The sequence below is a fragment of the Gracilinanus agilis genome, chromosome 3 (genome assembly GCF_016433145.1).
Source record: "Gracilinanus agilis isolate LMUSP501 chromosome 3, AgileGrace, whole genome shotgun sequence".
In the NCBI taxonomy this organism is placed as follows: Eukaryota; Metazoa; Chordata; class Mammalia; order Didelphimorphia; family Didelphidae; genus Gracilinanus; species Gracilinanus agilis.
In genome coordinates, this window is record NC_058132.1 from 218207150 (window position 1) to 218228007 (window position 20858).

Sequence of the window (20858 nt, forward strand, 5' to 3'; positions counted from 1 at the left end):
CCTTTCTCTTTTTCTCCCCTCCCCTAGTAGCATCTAAAGCAGGGGTCGGCAACGTATGGCTCTTTTGAGGGCCAGATACGGCTCTTTCTGCAGGAGCCATAAAGTCAATTTTTTTTTCAGGCGCTGTTACAGGAGCGGCACTGTGAGCACTGTATGGCTCTCATGAAATTACATTTTAAAAAATGTGCCGTTTATGGCTCTCATGGCCAAAAAGTTTGCTGACCCCTGATCTAAAGGTTAAGGAATTTAGCCTGGAGCAGACGGTGATGACTGAAATGGGGAGGCCCACCCATTCCCATTGGTTTCTACGTTTCAAGTCTTCTCCAAGTTTAGGAGATGATGGAAATTGCAAGAGTAGGGTCAACAAAATTCACATTTGCTCTAGATGTAAGAAATCTAGACCACGATGAAAATACTACAGAATCTGTCCAACCCCAAGTTAAATTCTACCAGACGCCAATGGATTAGAAACTCAGCAATTTGAGTTTCAGTTGCAGATTGATTTCTAATCTAGCCTGCAATTATTTGGTGAAATGACTTTCAGAAATGTCATTGATTTTTAGAGCTGGAGGGACCTTAGGGGCCATTTAATCTAACTCTATCCTACTCCTATTTTACAGATGAGGAAACTAAGGCTCAAGAGTTCAAATTGTCAATTCAATAAGCATTTATTAAGCATCAGTTATGTGCCAGACACTGTTCTAAGTGTCAGGGTTGGAAAAAAAAGGCAAAAGACAGTCCCTATCCTCAAAGAGCTCATAATACATGGGGGAGAGGGAAGGAGGAGGGAAATAATAAGGAAACAATCAAGCTATATATAGAATAAATAGGAAATAAATGTGAGAGGAGAGGTACTAGAATTATAGGAATTGGAGAAGATTTCTTGAAGATGATAGGATTTTAGCTGGGACTTGAAAGAAGTCAGGGAAGCCCGAATGGGGAGATGAGGATGCAATGAGTAATTACAGTCATAGGGGGCAGCCAGAGGAAAAAGCCTGCAGTGGAGAGAGTATGTCTTGTTCATGGAACAATAAGGAGGCCAATGTCACTAGATAGAAAGGGACTAGGTTCTGAAGGACTTTAAACACCAAAAGAGAATTTTTATTTGGTCCTGAAGGCAAAAGGGAGCTACTGGAATTTATTGAATAGAGAAGTCACATGGTTGGACCTGTCCTTTAGGAAAATCATTTTGACAGTTGAATGGAGGATGAATGAATAGATTGAAGTGGGGAGAGACTTGAGGCAGGCAGACAGACCCACCAACATCTGTTAAAATAGTTCAGGTGAGAACAGAGTGGTGGTAGTGTCAGAGGAGAGAAGGAAGTATATTTCAGAGATGTTGCAAAGGTAAAAAAACAGGCCTCAGCAACAGATTGGCTTTGGGGGTAGGGAGACAATGAAAGAAAGTGAGAAGCTGAGGATAACAGCCAGGTTTTGAGCCTGAGGGACTAGAAGGATGGTGTTGTTCTTTGTAGTTATGGAGATAAGGAGTGTTTAGAGGGAAAGATGATGACGGATTTTGGACATGCCGAGTTTAAGATATCTATTGGACATTCAGTTTGAGATGTCTGAAATATTGGAGGAGATTTGAGATCAGTAGAGAAGTTAAAGTAGAATAGAGAGTGAGATTTGAGAATTCTCAGTATAAGAAGAGTAATAAAGAGTTCATAATATTAGGGGAGAAGGAAGGAGGAGGGAGATACTAAGCAAACAATCAAGCTATAGATAGGATAAATAGGAAATAAATATGAGAGAGGAGGTACTAGAATTATAGGAATTGGAGAAGATTTCTTGTAGGAGAAAGGATTTTAGCTGGGATTTGAAAGCAGTCAGGAAAGTCCGAAGGGGAGATGAGGAGGAAGAACATTTCAGTCATAGGGGGCAGCCAGAGGAAAAAAACCTGCAGTGGAGAGATGGCATGTTGATAAATTTACCAAGTAAGAAAAGACTAAGCTATGCTTCAAAATTTCATACTTTACAAACACTATGAGTTTTGTTTATGTTTTCTACACTCAATAGACATAACTACAAAAATATTTTCATTTTTTGTGGTTTTAGTGACTTAAAATATAACTTATCAGGGGTTTTTTACCTGAAATTGGTGAACTTTGGCTCATGACACTGCCAGATCTGTTTTACCTATCCAGATATCAACAAATTTTCAATTTTTAACCAGATCTATAATACCCACCTAGAAATTTTATGTGTAGAGAAATAGGAACGTGTATTAAGAAAATCCCTAGGTAACTAGGTGGCTCAGTGAACTTGGTCTGCATAGGGAAGATCTGAGTTCAAATTTGACCTCAGATACTTGCTAGCTGTGTGATCCTGGGCAAGTCACTTAATCTCTGTTTGCCTTAATATACTGGAGCAGGAAATGGCAAATCATTCCAGTATCTTTGCCAAGAAAATCCCATGGATACTATGGTTCACGAGGTCATAAAGATTTGGAAATTACTGAACAATAACTATTTTAATGCAATCTCTTTGCCCTATCTTAAAGAAATCTAAAGTCAACATTAGTTGTATGAATACAAGGAATAAAAAAACTCAGTGACCCAAATCTCTTAAATCATGCATGAATAACTTCAACATAATTTGTTTTAAGTGCTAAGATTTTCTCAAACAATTCCTTGTTGCTTGCTTTTATAAGACAGAGAAATTTGTGTGCTTTTAAGGAGTTATTTGGCTTACATAAATGTATCTTTGAGTGATTTTTAAAATTTCCTTAAAAATCAAAACTATCAATAAGCACATGAAAAAGTGTTCTAAATCTCTTATAATTAGAGAAATACAATCAAAACAACTCTGAGGTACCACTTCACACCTAGCAGACTGGCTAACCTGACAGCTAAGGAAAGTAATGAATGTTGGAGGGGATGTGACAAAATTGGAAAATTAATGCATTGCTGGTGGAGTTGTGAATTGATCCAACCATTCTGGATGGCAATTTGGAACTATGCGCAAAGGGCTTTAAAAGACTGTCTACCTTTTGATCCAGCCATACCACTGTTGGGTTTATACCCCAAAGAGATCATAAGGAAAACGACTTGTACAAAAATATTTATAGCTGTGCTCTTTGTGGTGGCAAAAAATTGGAAAATGAGGGGATGTCCTTTGACTGGGGAATGGCTGAACAAATTGTGGTATCTGTTGGTGATGGAATACTATTGTGCTGAAAGGAATAATGAACTGGAGGAATTCCATGTGAACTGGAACAACCTCCAGGAATTGATGCAGAGTGAAAGGAGCAGAACCAGGAGAATATTATACATAGAGATGGATACACTGTGGCACAACTGAATGTAATGCACTTCTCTACTAGCAGGAATGCAATGATCCAGGATAATTCCGAGGGATTTATGAGAAAGAACACTATCCACATCCAGAGAAAGAACTGTGGGAGTAGAAACACAGAAGAAAAACAACTAGTTGCTTGATCACATGGGTTGATGGGGATATGCCTGGGGATATAGACTCTAAGTGATCACCCTAATGCAAATATTAATAATATGGAAATAGGTCTTGATCAACAACATATGTGAAACCCAGTAGAATTGCTCATTGGCTATGGGAAGGGGGCAGGAGGAGGGGAGGGGAAGAATGTAAATCATGTAATTAATTAAATAAAAATTTAAAAAGAATTCACTTCAAAGCAACTTTCATTATTAATATTTTACCTCTTTGTAGTATAGACCCTATTATATATCTAGGTTTGGATTTTTTTTTCTTTTTGAGTATATCTTCATGATGCCCAATACTATGAAGAAGTCATAGAATCATTTGAATGTTTTACCTACATGAGACATTTTCAAACAATCATGAGATTACATGTCTCAATTTTTCCACATATAAATTAAGAAAGGATAAAACAGCTGGTTCCATCTCTACTAGTTATGAAAAAAAAAGAAATATTGATAATGGATCTGCTGCATGTATGAATGGAACCATGTGATTATTATTTTCTAAAGTAGAATTATTAAAAATCTATCACTTGAGGTTAATATGAAGACTAGCTATCAAGTTCTTTTTTAATTCATAAGTACTAGAGATGTAGGTACTTAATGATTTAATTTTGAAATCCCTTATTTGTGTTAACAGTTTTTACAAAATAAGTTTCAGTTTTTTAGAAAAAGGTTATTATTTAGCATTATTGTGGTTCAGTCATGTGACTCTTTGTGGCCCCATTTTGGGTTTTCTTGGCAAGGATGCTGGAGTAGTTTGCCATTTCCTTCTCCTTTTATATATGAGGAAACTGAGGCAAAGAAATTAAGTGGTTTTCTCAGGTTCACATAGCTTGATTAGTGTCAGAGGCCAGTTTTAAACTCGGGTCCTTTTGACTCCAGGCCTAGTTCTCTAGCCACTGCACCACCTAGCTGCTCCCTTTTTAGCCTATGAAAGGTTATCCCTTATCTTTGTATCCCATAGGGAACCTAGCCTTGAGAAGGGCCTTGAATTAAATAATTTTTTAAAAGAATAACTATAATTTGGCTAGGTTAACAAATTATGACCTATAGACTATATCCAGTACCTGTTTCTCTCTGGTCCCTCAAATGGAATAAAGTTTTATACTTTAAAATACAATAAAACTTTATTTTAGACTGTAAAAACTTTTTTACATAGTTTGTCAAACCTTGTACGAAATGGCTAAAGGTCAGTCCTAGAGCATTTTACAAATGTGAGTTGCTATCTGAATCCTAAATAACCACTCTATTGTGCTCAGTTTGCAAATGGCCTAGGATAGATGTGATAGTAAATAATTTTGGAAAACATTTTGAAAATTGAGGGAATGAAGGAAATAAAAGGCTCTGCTAATAGTTTGAAATAAGTGGTTGGTGCTGCCTGTTTTTTTAACCTGAGGCTTTCTCAAACTAGTAGGGCACAGGCCCAATGCATCAACACAGTTCCAAAACCTGAGGGCGAAGAGTGTTGCCATTTTCAGGAGCTATTAAAACAGAAAAGGAGAAAAGAAGAAAAGAAAACAACAATCCCCCCCACACAGCCTTACATGCATACTCCAGTTAAATCCTAAAGTGGAAAAAGTAGCTCCCTAACTTCAAGATTGAACCATGCTTCATAGCTGAGCTATGCAACATGATCTCAGAGTCTATCCCTGAAACTAAGAAGCAGCTTGCACCTGGCACAGAGATGTGGTCACCATGCAGTAGATAGTTCTGCTGGCAACTGAGAAAGCAGGATCCTTCAATTCAGGAAACAACACAAGGTAATAAAGGCTGAGAACTGGAAACTGTCTACCCGCTCTGACTCAAAGGCCAAATTTGCACTGGGACCATAATGTCCAAGAGCTAAACCTATTTAGGAATATTCCAAATGCCATCTTCTTGAATTGTTTCTTTGATCAGTTCTTACATTGGTCATTCAAATAGGTATGCCAAGGAAGGAAAGAAATAAACATTTATTAGGTGCCCACTATATAGTATACTAAGTATATAGTCTTAGCCAATAACAGAAGTAAGGGACAGTCTGACATTCTTAAATCCTCTTAAACCATTCTTTTATTGTCAAATACCTGGTATTGGGCAACATTAATAATAATAGTAATAATAATAATTAATATTTATATAGCGCTTACTACACACCAGACACTACTTAAGCACATTACAATGATTATCTCATTTGATCCTAAGGACAACCCTGGGAGATAGGTGCTATTATTCTCTTTATATTATAGATGAAGAAACTGAGGCAAACAGGATCCCATAGCTAGTAAGGATCTCAAGTCATATTTGAATTCTAGTCTTCCTGACTCCAGACCTGTCAATATATCTACTGTATTAAGGAAATTAAGATCCCTGTTTTCTCTAGTAAGGAACCAATGATGAAGAGAGCACATTAAGGATTTCCCCAAAGGCCTACTCCGGTGCCTCTGGCTGGGTTGTAGGTGCCCCATGAATCTCAGAGTAGAGCATAAAATTTTGGAAGGTCCTAATGATGGTTTTGATTATTGTCTCATTGATTGAATTTGTGTGGTCCAAAGACCAGCCAAGTTAAATTTGGAGAGGGACATTGCCTGGTTGACCCATGATGTTGGATTTTTATTTTAACAATAGCATTTCTCGAAGACTTACTAATTGTTGAATGGTGGAAATAGCCTCCTCCATTCTGCTAGATAAAAAAGCTTATGGAAAGTTCAAAACCTCTGAGTTAGGACCAAAAAAAGCTTCTGAAAGTCCCCCCCCACTTTTTTTCCCCACCAGCAGGGAACTTGAATATGAACAAGTACTAGTTCCCCAGGATCTCTTCCTACTTCCCCATATTCCCCTCTCGTCTCTAACATGAATCAGCACCAGTCTCCAAACCATGACCTGCCCATTAGGTCCAGGCTCCATCTTCCACTTCCCTGCTACTTACACTGGTTTGATCCAGATTAAGGAACCTATGCAAATTCACCAGTACTTACTGTAGGTCTGGGATCTTCCACCTGGGCCTTCAGCAGACCTGACCTATGTCTGTCCTCCTTAACCCTACTTTATTGTATTTCGCCTCAGTAAAGAGGACTTGTTCTATTTTCTCCCTGCTGTCTCTATCTTGTGCTACAGACTTCCTTGGGCTGCATTTTGAAATTCCAACCCTCATTTCAAACTGCATTCAGTTGGTGACTATTTGTTCTTGTGGAGGGAGTATTTACAAAATCAAGCATTTCCCCATAGAAATTGGTATAAAGGGGCATTAGATATCAGTATCTAACTGAACTAGAGTACTGAGACTGCAGGAACAATGACACTATAAAACCCGACTATGCTTTGTAGCATCATTTCTATGGTAAAATGAGTAAATTTCAACTTGAGATTCCTTGAGTAGATTTCCTCAGATCTCATCATTAGGAGTGGGGAGTCTCTTGCACTTCTTATCCTATGGACATTAAAAACAATGGTTGTTTGACAATTATTTCCTGATTCCTGTACCCACCTCCTCATTCCCTAGCAACCCTTTACTCGCAAAGGTCCCCATTCCCACAGGAAGAACTCTTACTGCAAGATATAATTATTGACCACTGGTGCCTTTCATAGTAGCTTTGGCTCCAAAAGTGGTACCTAAAGGGGCAGCTTCCATGGGCCTTTCAAGACATATGTACAAAAACAGTTAAAATAGAAAGTTATCTTATGGCTTCCCTATGCTCTAGGACCAGGTGAAATCTAGAACCCGAGTTTCAACCTTCTCTTCCCTTTCCAGGATAGCCTCCTCTGCAGGCCTTTGAGATGGTGGCAACAACCTACATTCTCTTCTTGAATGATCACAGTTATATACATAGTGAAAGAAGAATTCTGGACCTGGGGGCAGCTCAAATGCTTCATGGATTCACTTATGTGATAGAGTCCTGGTATGTCTTTGGGGAAACTTGGCTCAGTGTAGTAAGACCCTTCCATAAATAGGATCTTATTCTCATAGTGAAACCTAATGTATCAGATCTTTATGATATTTAATGATCCAAAACCAATTTTGGTTACTTAGAAAAAGTGATGGCCTCCTTCTGTGAAAGTACTCTGCTTCATGTGGCTGTATGAATGCCACAGGATGACTGCTGACCTGCTCATTTGAATTGACTGCATTGAAATTATCTCCATTAAAATAGCCAGTAACTCAGCAGAAGAGGAAATGAAGAAAGAATTCAAAGGAACTTTAATAATTCTGAAAGCGTATCCCTGATGAAGTCTCCTGAAGCTAAACTGAAATGTCTAATGGAATTTGGTTTATGTAAAATAAAAGTGAATTCTTGCATTTCATCTGGTTTTGTTTGAGTAAAGGGCAAAGCTATATTGTTTCATTAAGAGTGAAGCACAATAATTGATTGAGTCATTCTAGCAGTTGAAGTGTTTGTTTTATTATACTTTTTGGTACTTTTTGGCAATATAATATGTTGTAAAGTATTTTGCAATTGTTCTGATTACCATGAAATGAATATTAAAGCTATCCTAGCTTCTGAAATAAAAAATTAACAAAAATGCTGCCTCCCTACCCACCCCCAACATAATAAGAGCTCACATTTATATAGGATTTTCAGATTTGTATAAACTATTGTGTATGTATGTGTGTGTATGTGTGTGTGTGCTTGATTTAATCCTTACATTTTGAGATAGGTGCTTTTATTACATATTTTAGAGAAGGAGAATCTGAAGCTGAGAGAGGCTTAACAATTTGTTCAGTTAGCCAGCTGGAAATATCTGAGGCAGGATTCCAACTCAGGTCTTCCTGATTCCAAATCCAGTACAGTTTCTATCCACACTTCCAAAGAGTTTCTCTATTTCAGAAAGTGAGTTAGACAGGGGAAAGAGAAGATCTGGCATGAAATTATTCAAATCAAGTCTTAGAAAAGAGTTTCAAAGCTTTAGAAAATATTAAAAGAATTTAAAACTTTTAAAAGAAAGTAGGAAATAAATATCTTAGTTTTAGTTCATTTATACTAAGGATCCAGGGTATTGTTAGAATCAATTTTATAATAGATGAATGTCTAGACTTCAGATCAGATATGCCATGTGACCTGTGACTCAGTTATTATACAGCTCTAATGACTGTCCTATGTCAGAAAAAATCCCATTTTATAGAGTGATTCTAAATGTTCATTAAGTAAGAGCCAGATTACATAATGAATAAATGAGTTGTTCATTTATTCATAATGTCATTTATTCATGAACAAGTCACTCATTTATAATAGCAGTTCAGTTTTTTTTCCCTCTGTTGGAGATTTTTGGTAAAAGGTTTGAGTAGACCTGACTTAAAAGGGATTTCTGGCTCTCCCTGTACAAGATCATGGGACAGACTTCACATGCACATGATCGTTCTCTAAAAATATAATTCCTTCTTCCACAAAGCATCTGAGTCAAATAACTGTTTCTACAAAGAGAACTTGATTCTAAAAGGCACTTTTGAAATTTTTACATTGTTTATGCCAAAAGAAAGATCAATCCCTATGTCCTATAGCTCAAAAAGACTGTGACGAGAGTAATCTCACAGAATGAAAATTTTTCATGAGGGAATTTGGCTTAAGGAAGATTTGGGGCAACAAAGTTACCTCAACTCTTCTTCCTCCTCCCACCCTTCCTATCCCATCCTCCTTTCCCAAGAAAGATAGTCTGTGTTGCAATTAATTAACCACCATGTATTTATTAAGCACTTACTGTGTACTGAGTACTATGTTAGGAGCTGAGTATTCAGGTACAAATAATGAAACAATCCCTATTCACAAAGGGCTTGTATTCTAATATGGAAGGTAACAAATACATTTAAAAATATATACAGCACACACAAAAAGTTTATACATATATACATACATATGTCTACATAGTAGATAAATACAAAGTAGTTTGGAACAGAGAACAGTAACAGTTTATGGATGAATCAAGAAAAATTTCTTGCAGAAGATGGTGTTAGTCTTTCTGATTCAGTTTTCTCATCATTAAATTGGGAATAATAATAGCACCTTCCTCCCAGGTTTGTTGAGGATAGAATGAGGTAATATTTGTAAAATGCTTTATAAATCTTAAAGCCCTATATAAGCAATACCTATCAGATCATCATCATCATTAATTATCTTCCTGGAAGATAGGGATTCTGAAAGGGAGATAAGGAGGGAGTGTGTTCCAGTGGAAAGGCATGGAGATAGGGCATTGAGTATTGTGAAGTCAGTCTGGAGCAATTAAAGATTTCAGGAGAATGAGTAATATCCAGTGAAGCTGGAAAAGTGCTTAAATAATAATGATGATAACTTACATTTATATGTACTTTACATATAGACAAAGAATTTACTCCAATCACTGTGTGAAGTAGCTGGATATTGTTATCACTCTTTAACAGATGAAAAAATTGAGGCACAAAGCAAATTGTTCCCAATCACACTGGCGGTTGGAAGGATGGCTCCAATTGAGATACTCTAAGTCCAGTGTTCTTTCTCTCTCATAAAAGGAATAATAATAATTTTTAAAAAAACTTTTACCTTCTGCCTTGGTATGAATTCTAAGACAGAAGGTTTGTTAAAAATGTTAAATTAAATGACTTGTTAAATACAATATTAAATGCTATAACTAATTAAATTTGCTTCATAACTATTTACAGTTATATTCATTTCAGTGTAAAAATAGAGCTTTTTAGTCATTCCCACTAAGACCTCACAAACCAGAATTTTTTTACCCACTTATTTTTACTTTGGTTTTTTCATTTTGCATTGTTTCATAATGGTCTTTCTAGATTTCTTTTCACTCTTTAGTACTTAGTACTCAGTATTCCTTTATGTTTCTCCTTAGTGTCATTTCTAAGACAGAAGAGCATCAAGGTCTAGGCAGTTTGGGTTAGCTAACTTAACCAGAATCAAGCAGCTAGGAAATGTCTGAAGCCCAGATCCTCTAAACCCCAGGCCCAGCGTTCTATCCACTGTGCTACCTAGTTCCTCTCAGGGTAATTATTATTGACTGAAAAAATTATTCAAGGAAAAAAAAATGATAGAGAATTTTTTTCCCTTTCTGAGAAAATGTTTTCTGAGGTGACTACTTAAATAGGCTGCCTCAATTTCACAGCCACCATCAAGTTGGCACCATTGGCTTTGTATTTAACTGGCTTCTGTGAATTTGGGTAAGTAATTTCACTTCTCAGTCTCAGTTTCCTCAAGTATAAAATAAGGAAATTATGCTAAGCTGATCTCTAAAATTTCTCCCAGCTCCTCAGAAACTAATCACTTAGAAATCTTAATAAAGGTCTGTAGGTGACAGCATAGGGACATGTTGCATTTATAGCGATATCTGAGCCAGAGCCACTGAATTTATTTTGGGACTGTTAGGCTAAAAGAGAGAACCTCTCTTCTGATCATAATGGAAGAGTACCTCAAAGAGATTTAATAACATTTTGCTCAATAACCAGACAGCTCTTTCCCAACTAGATCTGAAAAACATAATGTAGTAGAATGAGTGTTCGATTCAGTCAATGGATATGGGTTTAAATTCTGGCTCTGCTGCTTATGACCTGTGTGACCTTGAACAAATTAATTTTACTTCTCTGGGACTTAGTTCTCTTGTAAGTGTTGCCTTGTAAGTGTTGGACTCTCCCTTCTAGGTCTAAAAAGTATGATCTCTTTACTCTTCGGTTTTAATATGTTGAAGAAATTATCAGAACATGGGAGAAGACAGAAAAAGGACATGACCAAAAAAATAAAACAATGTAGTTTTACTATATGGGTACAAAAATTATTTAATTAAAATATTTCCAACCCCCAAACTGGGGGGTGGTTCAGGGAAAAAGCTCCCTTATTCTTACCAACTGAGTCCAGCATACTGAATCTCCTAGTTATTCTTGCATGTCAAAACCTGAAGTTATGCAGACAGGTTCTCAGGCCAAGACAGGTTTTGGCCTAATTATTTACACCTCAGTCTAGCAAGCAAGTTCCCTGGTTCTAAAGATATTATCACTTAAGGCGTACACTAGCAAAACTTGCCTGACTTGATTCCCATCATTGGAGGGAATGGAAGAGAGAGGAAAAAAAAAGCAATCTCCCACAGAGTTAAAATGGCAGAAATCAGAGCTGGGCATCTACCAAACATGAATTTTATGTGGATTATGTTCACAGCCTTAATGAAAAATAAAGTACCCCCACACAAGAATGGAGCCTGCAAAGGCCCTAAAACTGATTAGAGCTTCTCAGATCCTGCTGGGTTTGTGATGCCCAAGCCTTTAGTCAATTCTAAGAGAAATGCAAAATTCCCCCTATAAAATTAAAATCATGAAATTAAGCTGGAAGGAACTTTAGAAATCATTTAGTCCAATCACCTCCATTTTATAGCTGAGAAAAAAGTGAGGGCCTGAGAAATGAAATGACCTGGTCAGAGTAAGTTATTGACAGAATGAGGCCTAAATGGAGGTCTCTCTCAGTCCTGTGGTACTTCCACTATACCTCATCACTTTAGTTTTTAAAAGACATAGACTATACTACATATCATATTTTCAGGCAATCAATGAGCATTTATTAAATTTTTACTACCTGTGAGGCAATGGAGATACAGTCTCTTTTCTTTTTGTAGCTCACATTTTAATCTGGGAGGCAACATGCACATAGTAATGCACATACAAGATATAATCAGGGTAAATGGGAAATAATCTCAAAGGGAAGGCCCTAGGTGGAAATTGAGGGAAGGCACAATGAAGGCATCTTGCAGAAAATCAGATTTGAATTGAGTCTTGAAGAAAGGCAGGAAGGCAAGAGGCATAGAGGGAGATTATTCTAGGTCCAGTGGATGGGTTGTCATCATGTGGAAAGCCAGCAGTGCTGGATTATACAGTTTGTGGAAGTAAGTAAAATATAAGATGACTAGAAAAGTAGGAGGGAGCAAGGTGAAGAAGGACTTTAAAAGCCAGGGGATTTTAACAGTTGATCCTGGTGGTAATAGGGCGCCCTTTGAGTTTTCTGAGCGGGAGGTTAGGAGGTTATATAGTCAAGCTTACCCTTTAAGAATAACACTTTGGAGCTGAGTGGAGGAGAGACTTGAAGCAGGGAGAACAAGCAGAAGTCTATTTCAATAGTCCTAGCTAAGAGATGAAGAGGAGATGAAGGTCTACACCAAGGTAGTGATGGAAAGAGGGTGACATATACCAGAAATGTTGAGAGAGTAAAAACAACAAGACCTGGTGACAGAGTGGATATGTGGATTTATTTTTTTAACCCTTCCTTTCTGTCTTATTACCCACTCTAAGACAGAAGGTAAGGGCTAGGCAAATGGGGTTGAATAATTTGCCCTGGGTCACACAGCTAAGGCTGGATGTGTAGATATTATTGAAAACTTAGGATGTCACTGAGGCTGAGAGCTTGAATGACTGTGAGGTGACCTTGATAGTACTAAAGAACTTAGGAAAATGGGGTAGAGCATTTTGGGGGAAAAGATAAGTTTTGGGCCAACAGTGATTAGGATGTTACAGCTCCAACTAGGTTCAATTTAATTCAACAAGTATTGGTTAAGCACATACTGTTTTGCAAGGCACTATACTTGGAGCTGGGAATACAAAGACAGAAATGGCAACTGACCCTGTCCTTAAGAGGTTTACATACTCCTAGATCAGTGGTTCCCAAACTTTTTTGGCCTACCACCCCCTTTCCAGAAAAAAATATTACTTAGTCCCCTGGAAATTAATTTTTAAAATTTTAATAGCAATTAATAGGAAAGATAAATGCACCTGTGGCCATCACCGCCTTTCTGGATCGCTGCAGCACCTACCAGGGGGCAGTAGCGCTCACTTTGGGAATCACTGTCCTAGAGGGATATAATATGAAAACAGATTAAATGTAAAATATTTGAGGAGGAAGAGAACACAATTTAAATGGACTGGGACAGGCTTAGGAAGTGGCACCTGAACTAAGCCCTTAGGGAAGCTGAAGATTCTTGGAAATGGAGGTGAAGTGATAGTATATTCCAGGCATGAAGAACAGCCTAGATGGAATGTCAGGTTTGGGGAACAGCAAGGACTATAGGCTAGTTGACTGGAGCATGGAGTACACAAAACCTACTACTGTGAAATAAGTATGAAAATATAGACTGGAATTAGATCGTGTAGGTCTGAGGAATTTTTATTTATTTTAGAGGAAATGGGGAGCCATTAAAGGTTCTTGGTTGAGGAAGTAACCTGATAAAGTCTGTTCTTTAGGAAGATTATTTTGGTAGCTAAGTGGAAAGGCCTGAGGAGAGGAAAGAATAAAAAAATTCAAACCAGTCATGAGGCTGTTACAATAATTAGAGTGAGAGGAAATGACCCAAATTAGGTTGGTAGCAATGGGAATAGAGGAATGAGGTGCTAGCATTGACAAGATTTGGCAACTCATTCATTGCATATGGAAGAATAGAGTGAGAGAAGAGTCAAGGATGATCTGGGTTGCAAATTTAGGTAAATGGAAAAAATGGTAGTGGTCTCAGAATTAGAAGTTTAGTGGTGGGGAGTTTAGAGGAGGATGGAGGAAAAATATGGTTCTTGGGTCATGTTGAATTTAAGGTATCTAGGGATCACTTACATAGAGATGCTGAATAAACAAAAAGACTTGATATGAAAAATGTAGAAGGAATAGAGTCCAGATTAGAGCAGTTGGTAACACCCATGACTGAGGGAATGGTTACATAAATAATGGTCCAGGAAAGGAGACTGAGGAGTGTTTAGATAGGGAGGAGGAGAACCAGGAAGAGGGCAGTATCATAAAAGCCAAAGGAAGATTTAGTATCCAGGAAGAGCTGGTGGTCAAGAGAATCAAGAGCTGAAAAGACATTCAGGACTAAGATATCTTATTTATCCATAGTTAATTTTCATATTGCCTCCCTTGTTAGATGATATCCTTACCAACTTGAATTGTGTGCATGCCTTCAGTTTCCTGGAATGTATCCAGATTTATGACATCTCAGTTATCTTTGAAGCTACATAATGACCTTGGCTGTTTCCACATATGGGACAGAAATTATGTAAGTGGCCACAAGATAAGAAAACTTCACTTTCTTAAAGAAGAAAACCTCCTAGAAGACAAAATTCTGGTTATCCTTGGCCTGAGATGAATAACATTCAACTTACTCCCTCTTTCTGGGGGAAGTTTATGTTATCTGAATTATTTTGCAGACTAAAAGTTTGGGCAGTTCAAATTTTAGTGTCTTAGTATGTATTGGGCATATCTTTGACCCTGGCATTATGATTTACTGATCTAACAATAAATGTCAGTTTAGCTTGGAAAATTGCTTCCTAGTATTTATTTTTCTTTTATACCAGGTGACTCACTACTGGAGTTCTAGGATCCTTGAACTTGATTTAAAAAATATCTTGATGATTTATTTCAATAGATTTGGTTTCTTTCATAATCCTATTTTTTATCTTATGCAGTAAAAAACAAAAAACAAACAAACAAAAAAAACACATTACTCTGAAAAGGAGTCCATAGGTTTCACACGCCAAAAGCATCTCTAACTCAAAAAAAGGTGAAGAATCTTTGTTCTAAGACTTTAAATTTCATGGCAAATGCCAATCTGCTTTGGAGAAAGTTTCTGAGAGAGAGCTCCTTATTTCAGTGTAATCACAGCCCTAGTCCAATAAACAAACAAGAAGACAAACAAATACATTGCAGCAGGTCTTCTTTGAGTGATTAGGCCATTTGCAGTCTTAGACAGGTTCTGGACCCACTACAGAGGAAACAAATTCCTGAGACTACAACCCACAGGCAAGTAGAATGAATGAATGATAGTCAAACATAATTTGAAAGATCCTGATAATGAACTCTTCCCTGAAAACATCTTCTTCACCAAAACTTCAACTATTAGAAATTTACTTCTTTGGTCAAAGTACATTCACTTAAAATGTAAACATCCACCACTGACACCCTAGACCACCCATTGACCACCTAGAAAGAGGTTAACAGATGAGATTGAATTCCTATTCCATATCTTGATACAAATGGGGGAGGAAAGGCAAAGGGAAAGGTAATAATAGAGCAAGTACATTTTGATGGGGGTGTGGGTGGGGAGAAAGGTAGATTAAGATCTTGATTCAATAGAAAGAACACTAGATTAGAAGTCAGAGACCCTAAATTCAAATCCTGCCCCTATTTTGAGGTGTAGAATGATGGGCCTGGAGTTAAGAAGACCTGAGTTCAAATTTGACTTCACATATTTACTAACTTCATGACCCTAGGAAAGTTATTTAACCTTTGTCTATTTCAGTTTCCTCAACTGTAATATGTGGATAATAAGAACACCTACCTCTCAAGGTTTTTCTGAGGATTGAATGAGGTAATATTTGTAAAGAGTATTTAGTACAATGCCTGGCACATAGTAGGTCCTGTATAAATGCTTCTTCTCTTCCACTCTCCTTCTTGGCTTCAGTTTCCTGATCTGGATCTGGATTAGAATAGATGGCCTCTGAGGTCCCTTCTGTATATAAACCTAAATCTGTAATCCTGAGAGGACAGAGCCCAGTGGACAGGTAGACCACAGGATGGAGTAACTCCTTACTCAGCAAAGTTTAACACCAGAAAGTCACATGATTATGAGAAAAATACAGACTGGAAATGAAATGTACGAGGCACAAAAGACGCTTACATCTTTAAAATTTGGCAGCGGAACTGGAAACTGTCATCTACCAGGAGCATATTTTTTTATCTGGCCCTAAGGAAATAGCAAACTCTTAAGGGTTTGGATATATAATGTGTCAGATTTAGCTTGCTTCATTTTATTCCTTATCTGTCTACAGTCCAATTTCAGACTGGGAACAGCCAAGCTTTGCCTATTTAAAAAAAAATCCTACATGGCACACTGCTCTTTCCACAGAGGCACTAAACCAACTTTACAAAAATGCACAAACATGTGAAATATGTCATCTAAACTAGTCATTATTATACTGTTGGTAGAAATAGCCAGACATTCAATTTTCAAGTGAAAAAGAAGGAAAATTAAGAAAGCAACAACCATCACTACCATGACAATCTTTCATAAATCAGATTTGGCCATCAGAAATGTCAAGGCGTAATTCCCTGGAAAGAGCCGCTACAGTTAAAAAGGGGGAGAAGCTGCCACATTGTTATACTTTGTGCTCTTCTATTCTGAACCAAAGCAAAGGAGCCATGACATCTTTCACAATCTCTTTTCAGCAAGAGATCCTGTATCTTCTTCATCAATGTCAAACTGTCTTCTTAATATTCCTATGGACAATGAACAAATTTTCCAGCAGGTTCTTCAAAAGAGCAATTTAATTAATAACACTGTCAAAGGATTAAAATATGATATTCCTCCAAGTAACTAAAAGAAAATCCCAAGTTCTGTTCAGAAAAGAGAGTGAAAGGAATAATTTGATAAGAAAAGTATGGATGACTCCAAGAAATCCTCCAATTACTAGCATGCCAAGAAAAGAATGACAGAAATAAGAGAGGATAATGACAGAAAAAGGTTTGTTTAAAAAAAAAACCTACCCAATTTAATGAAAAACTTATTTCCCAAGTTGATAAATTAATCCAACATATTAAAAAAAACACTTCTGAACTAAACCATGCCATTTCTAGTCCACTCTTTTCAGTGTGGGCTTTGAAAGCATCAGCAGAGTAATCTTTTTTAAACTAAAGTGGCTTAGTGACATTAAAAAAGGAAATCAGAAAGACAAATCTGAAAATTAAAATCATTGTAAAGCTAAAAGGTCTTTGGTGATTGGCATCAATTGTAAGGAGAAAAGATAAATCTTTAAAAAAATGGTGTTCACATAGTTAAAAGGAAGGAATTATAACCATCAAGATAAAGAAAAAAAAAGAATAGACTCAGAACCAGCTAACATATCTCTAGAAGGCTGAACTTAAAGAGAGGCAGAGAGAAAAACTCCAACTAAATGGGTCTCTTGGTTTTGGAGGGGGAAAATGAAGCTGTTTTAATAGTTGTGACTACTAAGATGCATAGGTCATTTTCAGAAATTAAATTCTGAATTAATTTGAATTTATTACCTAGAGATCTGACATTAATTAAAACACATTTTGCAACTTCTTATCATTTGGAACAGAATCTGTTGCATCTTCAGAATCTACTGCCAGCTACCAAATTCACAGGAGCATTTCTTCCTAGGGCGAAGGACTGCATTTCTAGTCTTGGCAATTAGAATCTCAACACGCTAGGGGATGAAGGTCTCCTGCAGATTTTCAGCAATTATGCTAAACTTATTTCTTACCACATTTGCTGCCCAGCACTCCCCTGCTGATCTACCAAGTCATTTCTGCCACTCATGTCTGATAAAGCCACAATCAAATGCTAAGGGAAATAGAAGGAATTTAAAAACCCAGTGTGAGGAAGTTGGAAGGGAAAATATTTCCAAGAGCAGAGATCATTATAACCTGTAATAACCCAAACCTACTGTACCAGGACTTTTACTCCTCATTTTTCAAACTGCTAAATAGGCCATGAGCCACCTGGTTTTTAATGATAGACCGTTAAGTGCCTGCTGTCTTACATATTTAAGGACCAATATTTAAGACAAAGTCTTGGAGAATAACATTGATCAAATATGCAACCAAAAGTCTAATAGAAAAAAAATTGCAGGTGCACTGAAATAAGTAATTATAATAGCCTCAATGAGTTCACACACATACAAAAATCTACATACCTTCATTCTTTTCTCTGCGGGCTCCCCTCCATCCCCCCAGGTGTTGGGAAAGCAGGTTGACATAAAGCCTTTGGAGAATTTCTAAAGGTGTTTCTTGGGGTTAGAGATCTGGGTGGTGGATAAGTATTATGTGCACATTATCTTGTGGGACTTCACAATCATTTCATTCACTCAACAATCATTAAGTTCCTACTATATACAATGCACTCTACTGTTGAGGATGCAAACAAAGGATAGTATCGACTCTCAGCAGGGCTTACAATTAGCTTCACTCATGTGTGTTGGGGGGATGTTCTACAAGTTGGTATAATGTGCCAGAAAAGAGGATAGAAAGTGGGCTTTTAAGGGACTCTCTAGAGTTTATTTTTCCAGATGCTTAAGCTCTCTATAGCTCTGCTACAAAGCTGAGAATGCAAGGGCAAGGTGCCATGGAAACATTTTTTTGAACAGTCAAGGTTGAACCAAAGAAGTAGGGAAAACCTTTTCCCTTAATGATAATGACCTCTTACATTTTTCTAGTGTTTATAATTTAGATTATTTCTTTCCCACTCTTGCAGTTTGCTAGTCCCCTTCTACTGAGGGAGGGGGTAAGAGGGTAGAAGTGGGGAGAGAATAGAGTTCTGTCTCCTAAGATACTGCTATGCTTACTACAATATAAGAGATCTGCAGTCCTTCATAAATACAGAGAGATCACAACCCCTCTCTGCCTCAGTGGACAGTTTCAGTGAGTTGTTGTAGCCAAAAATAAAGGGATCAGTGATCACCAGGTGGCTAATCTCTTAGTAGGGCCATGCTTTTTCCAGCTTTATGGAACCAGCTGGAGTTTCTATGGGATTGGAGCTGCTTTTGAGACCCAGAGGTTATTTTCTCTCTCTCTCTCTCTCTCTCTCTCTCTCTCTCTTTATCTCTCTCTCTCTCTCTCTCATTCTCTCTCTCTTTATCTCTCTCTTTCTCTCTCTCTCTCATTCTCTCTCTCTCATTCTCTCTCTCTTTATCTCTCTCTCTCTCTCATTCTCTCTCTTTCTCTCTCTCTCTCCCTCTTCTTTTCTCCTCTCCTTTTCTCTTTCTCTCATTCTCTCACTCTCTCCCCTTTCCTCCCTTTTCCCTTCTCTCCTTTTCTCCCTTTCCTTCCTTGCTTCCTTTCTTCCTTGCTTCCTTTCTTCCCTCCCTTACACTCTCATTCTCTCTCTCTCTCTCTCTCTCTAACAATAGGCCATAAACAAAGAATTTTTACAAAATCAGTATTTTTGCTTTCAAGAAAACCCTCCCACTCCATCCTCAAAAAAAAAACTGAACTTGGGGTTGCCAAAAAGGAAATACCTTGATATTCTAGTAAAATCCTTTTCTCTGACAGGGTCCTACATAGTCCCTCCCAGACTTATAGAGCTACACTTTGTTTCTCTTCCCCCAGGGTTATTTTCACACCATAGACTTTAGTGGCAGCTCAATGCTTCAAGGACATGAGAATTGGCATATAGGAAAATATTGTTCCTTTTCAGTTTTTATAAAGATTTTTCAGTGCCTCTGTGGAAAGTATTTCCCAAGGCTTTTGTCTGGCTGGAGTAGAAGCAGCTTTTACCTCATTAATTCCTTCAGTAAGGAAAACTCCTGTAATCTGCTATTCTGCTTAAAGCCTGTCATTATTACTTTTGGAATTTTCATACCTGGGGCAGCACAAATCATGCCTGGGGCAAAAGGAAGGAAATAGGACCCACAAATCAACCTTTTTATGCCAGGATACAGAGGAAAACCCTGCTGGAAAGGGATAGGGAGTGGGGAGAGGACAGAGTATTGTAGGAGAGGAGAACTTGAGAAGAACTTACCTTGGGTCAACTGATATTTTAGAAGGGTCGAGTGGGAAGGAAGTGGATCTCCTGGCTACTTCCAGTTTTAGTCCCTTGTTCTTACTATCTACTATAAGTGCTAAATTCTGTTCCTGTCTGGGGGAGCACTATAGATATTTTCAGCACTTCCTGAGTTCTGGACCCTGGGATGAAGCAAGCCACTGTTGAACTGCCTTAGTTACTTCTCTGTGCAAAATTAATGGGACTGCATATGATACATTATTTCCATTCCCTTTCACTAGTTCTAAACCATTAGTAGTTGACCTCACAAATGAGGATCATAATTTGAATGTAGATTCCCCTCTGGTCCCTGATTTCTCTGTAGTAAGGGGATGAAACAAGCATTTATTATTAAGTATCTACTATGTGTTGGGCACTATGTTAAAAGCTTCATAATTATTATCTCTTTTGATCCTCCCAACAATCCTGAGAGGTAAGTCCTTCATTATCCCCATTTTATAGTTGAGGAAATTGAAGCAAAAAGAGGTTAAGTGGCTCACCCAAAGTCATATAAGTTATTAAGTATTTGAGGAGGGATTTAAACTCAGATCTTCCTAACTCCAGCCCAGTTCTTTATCCATTGTGTCACGAAGTTGCCTTTATTAATAGTGAACATTGCCCTGGTAGGAATGCTTCCACAATTTTTTACATATTTGAAATTTGAGTATTTTGAGTTTATACATGAAGTCAACAATGGATGTTCTATTTCTTTTGAAAGAATTACTTCAAATCAGCATATACTACATGTTTTTTTTAATTGTGTGTGTTCCTGGTATAATACTGCCATTCAGAAACTTGTGTTCTATTAGATCCCATATCTGGGAAAATAACAGGAAAATCCTTAGTGCAAAATGTTAAGGTACACTGTTTAACTTTGTGTACATAGTACAGACCCTGTAGCTTAACAATGTTACAGAT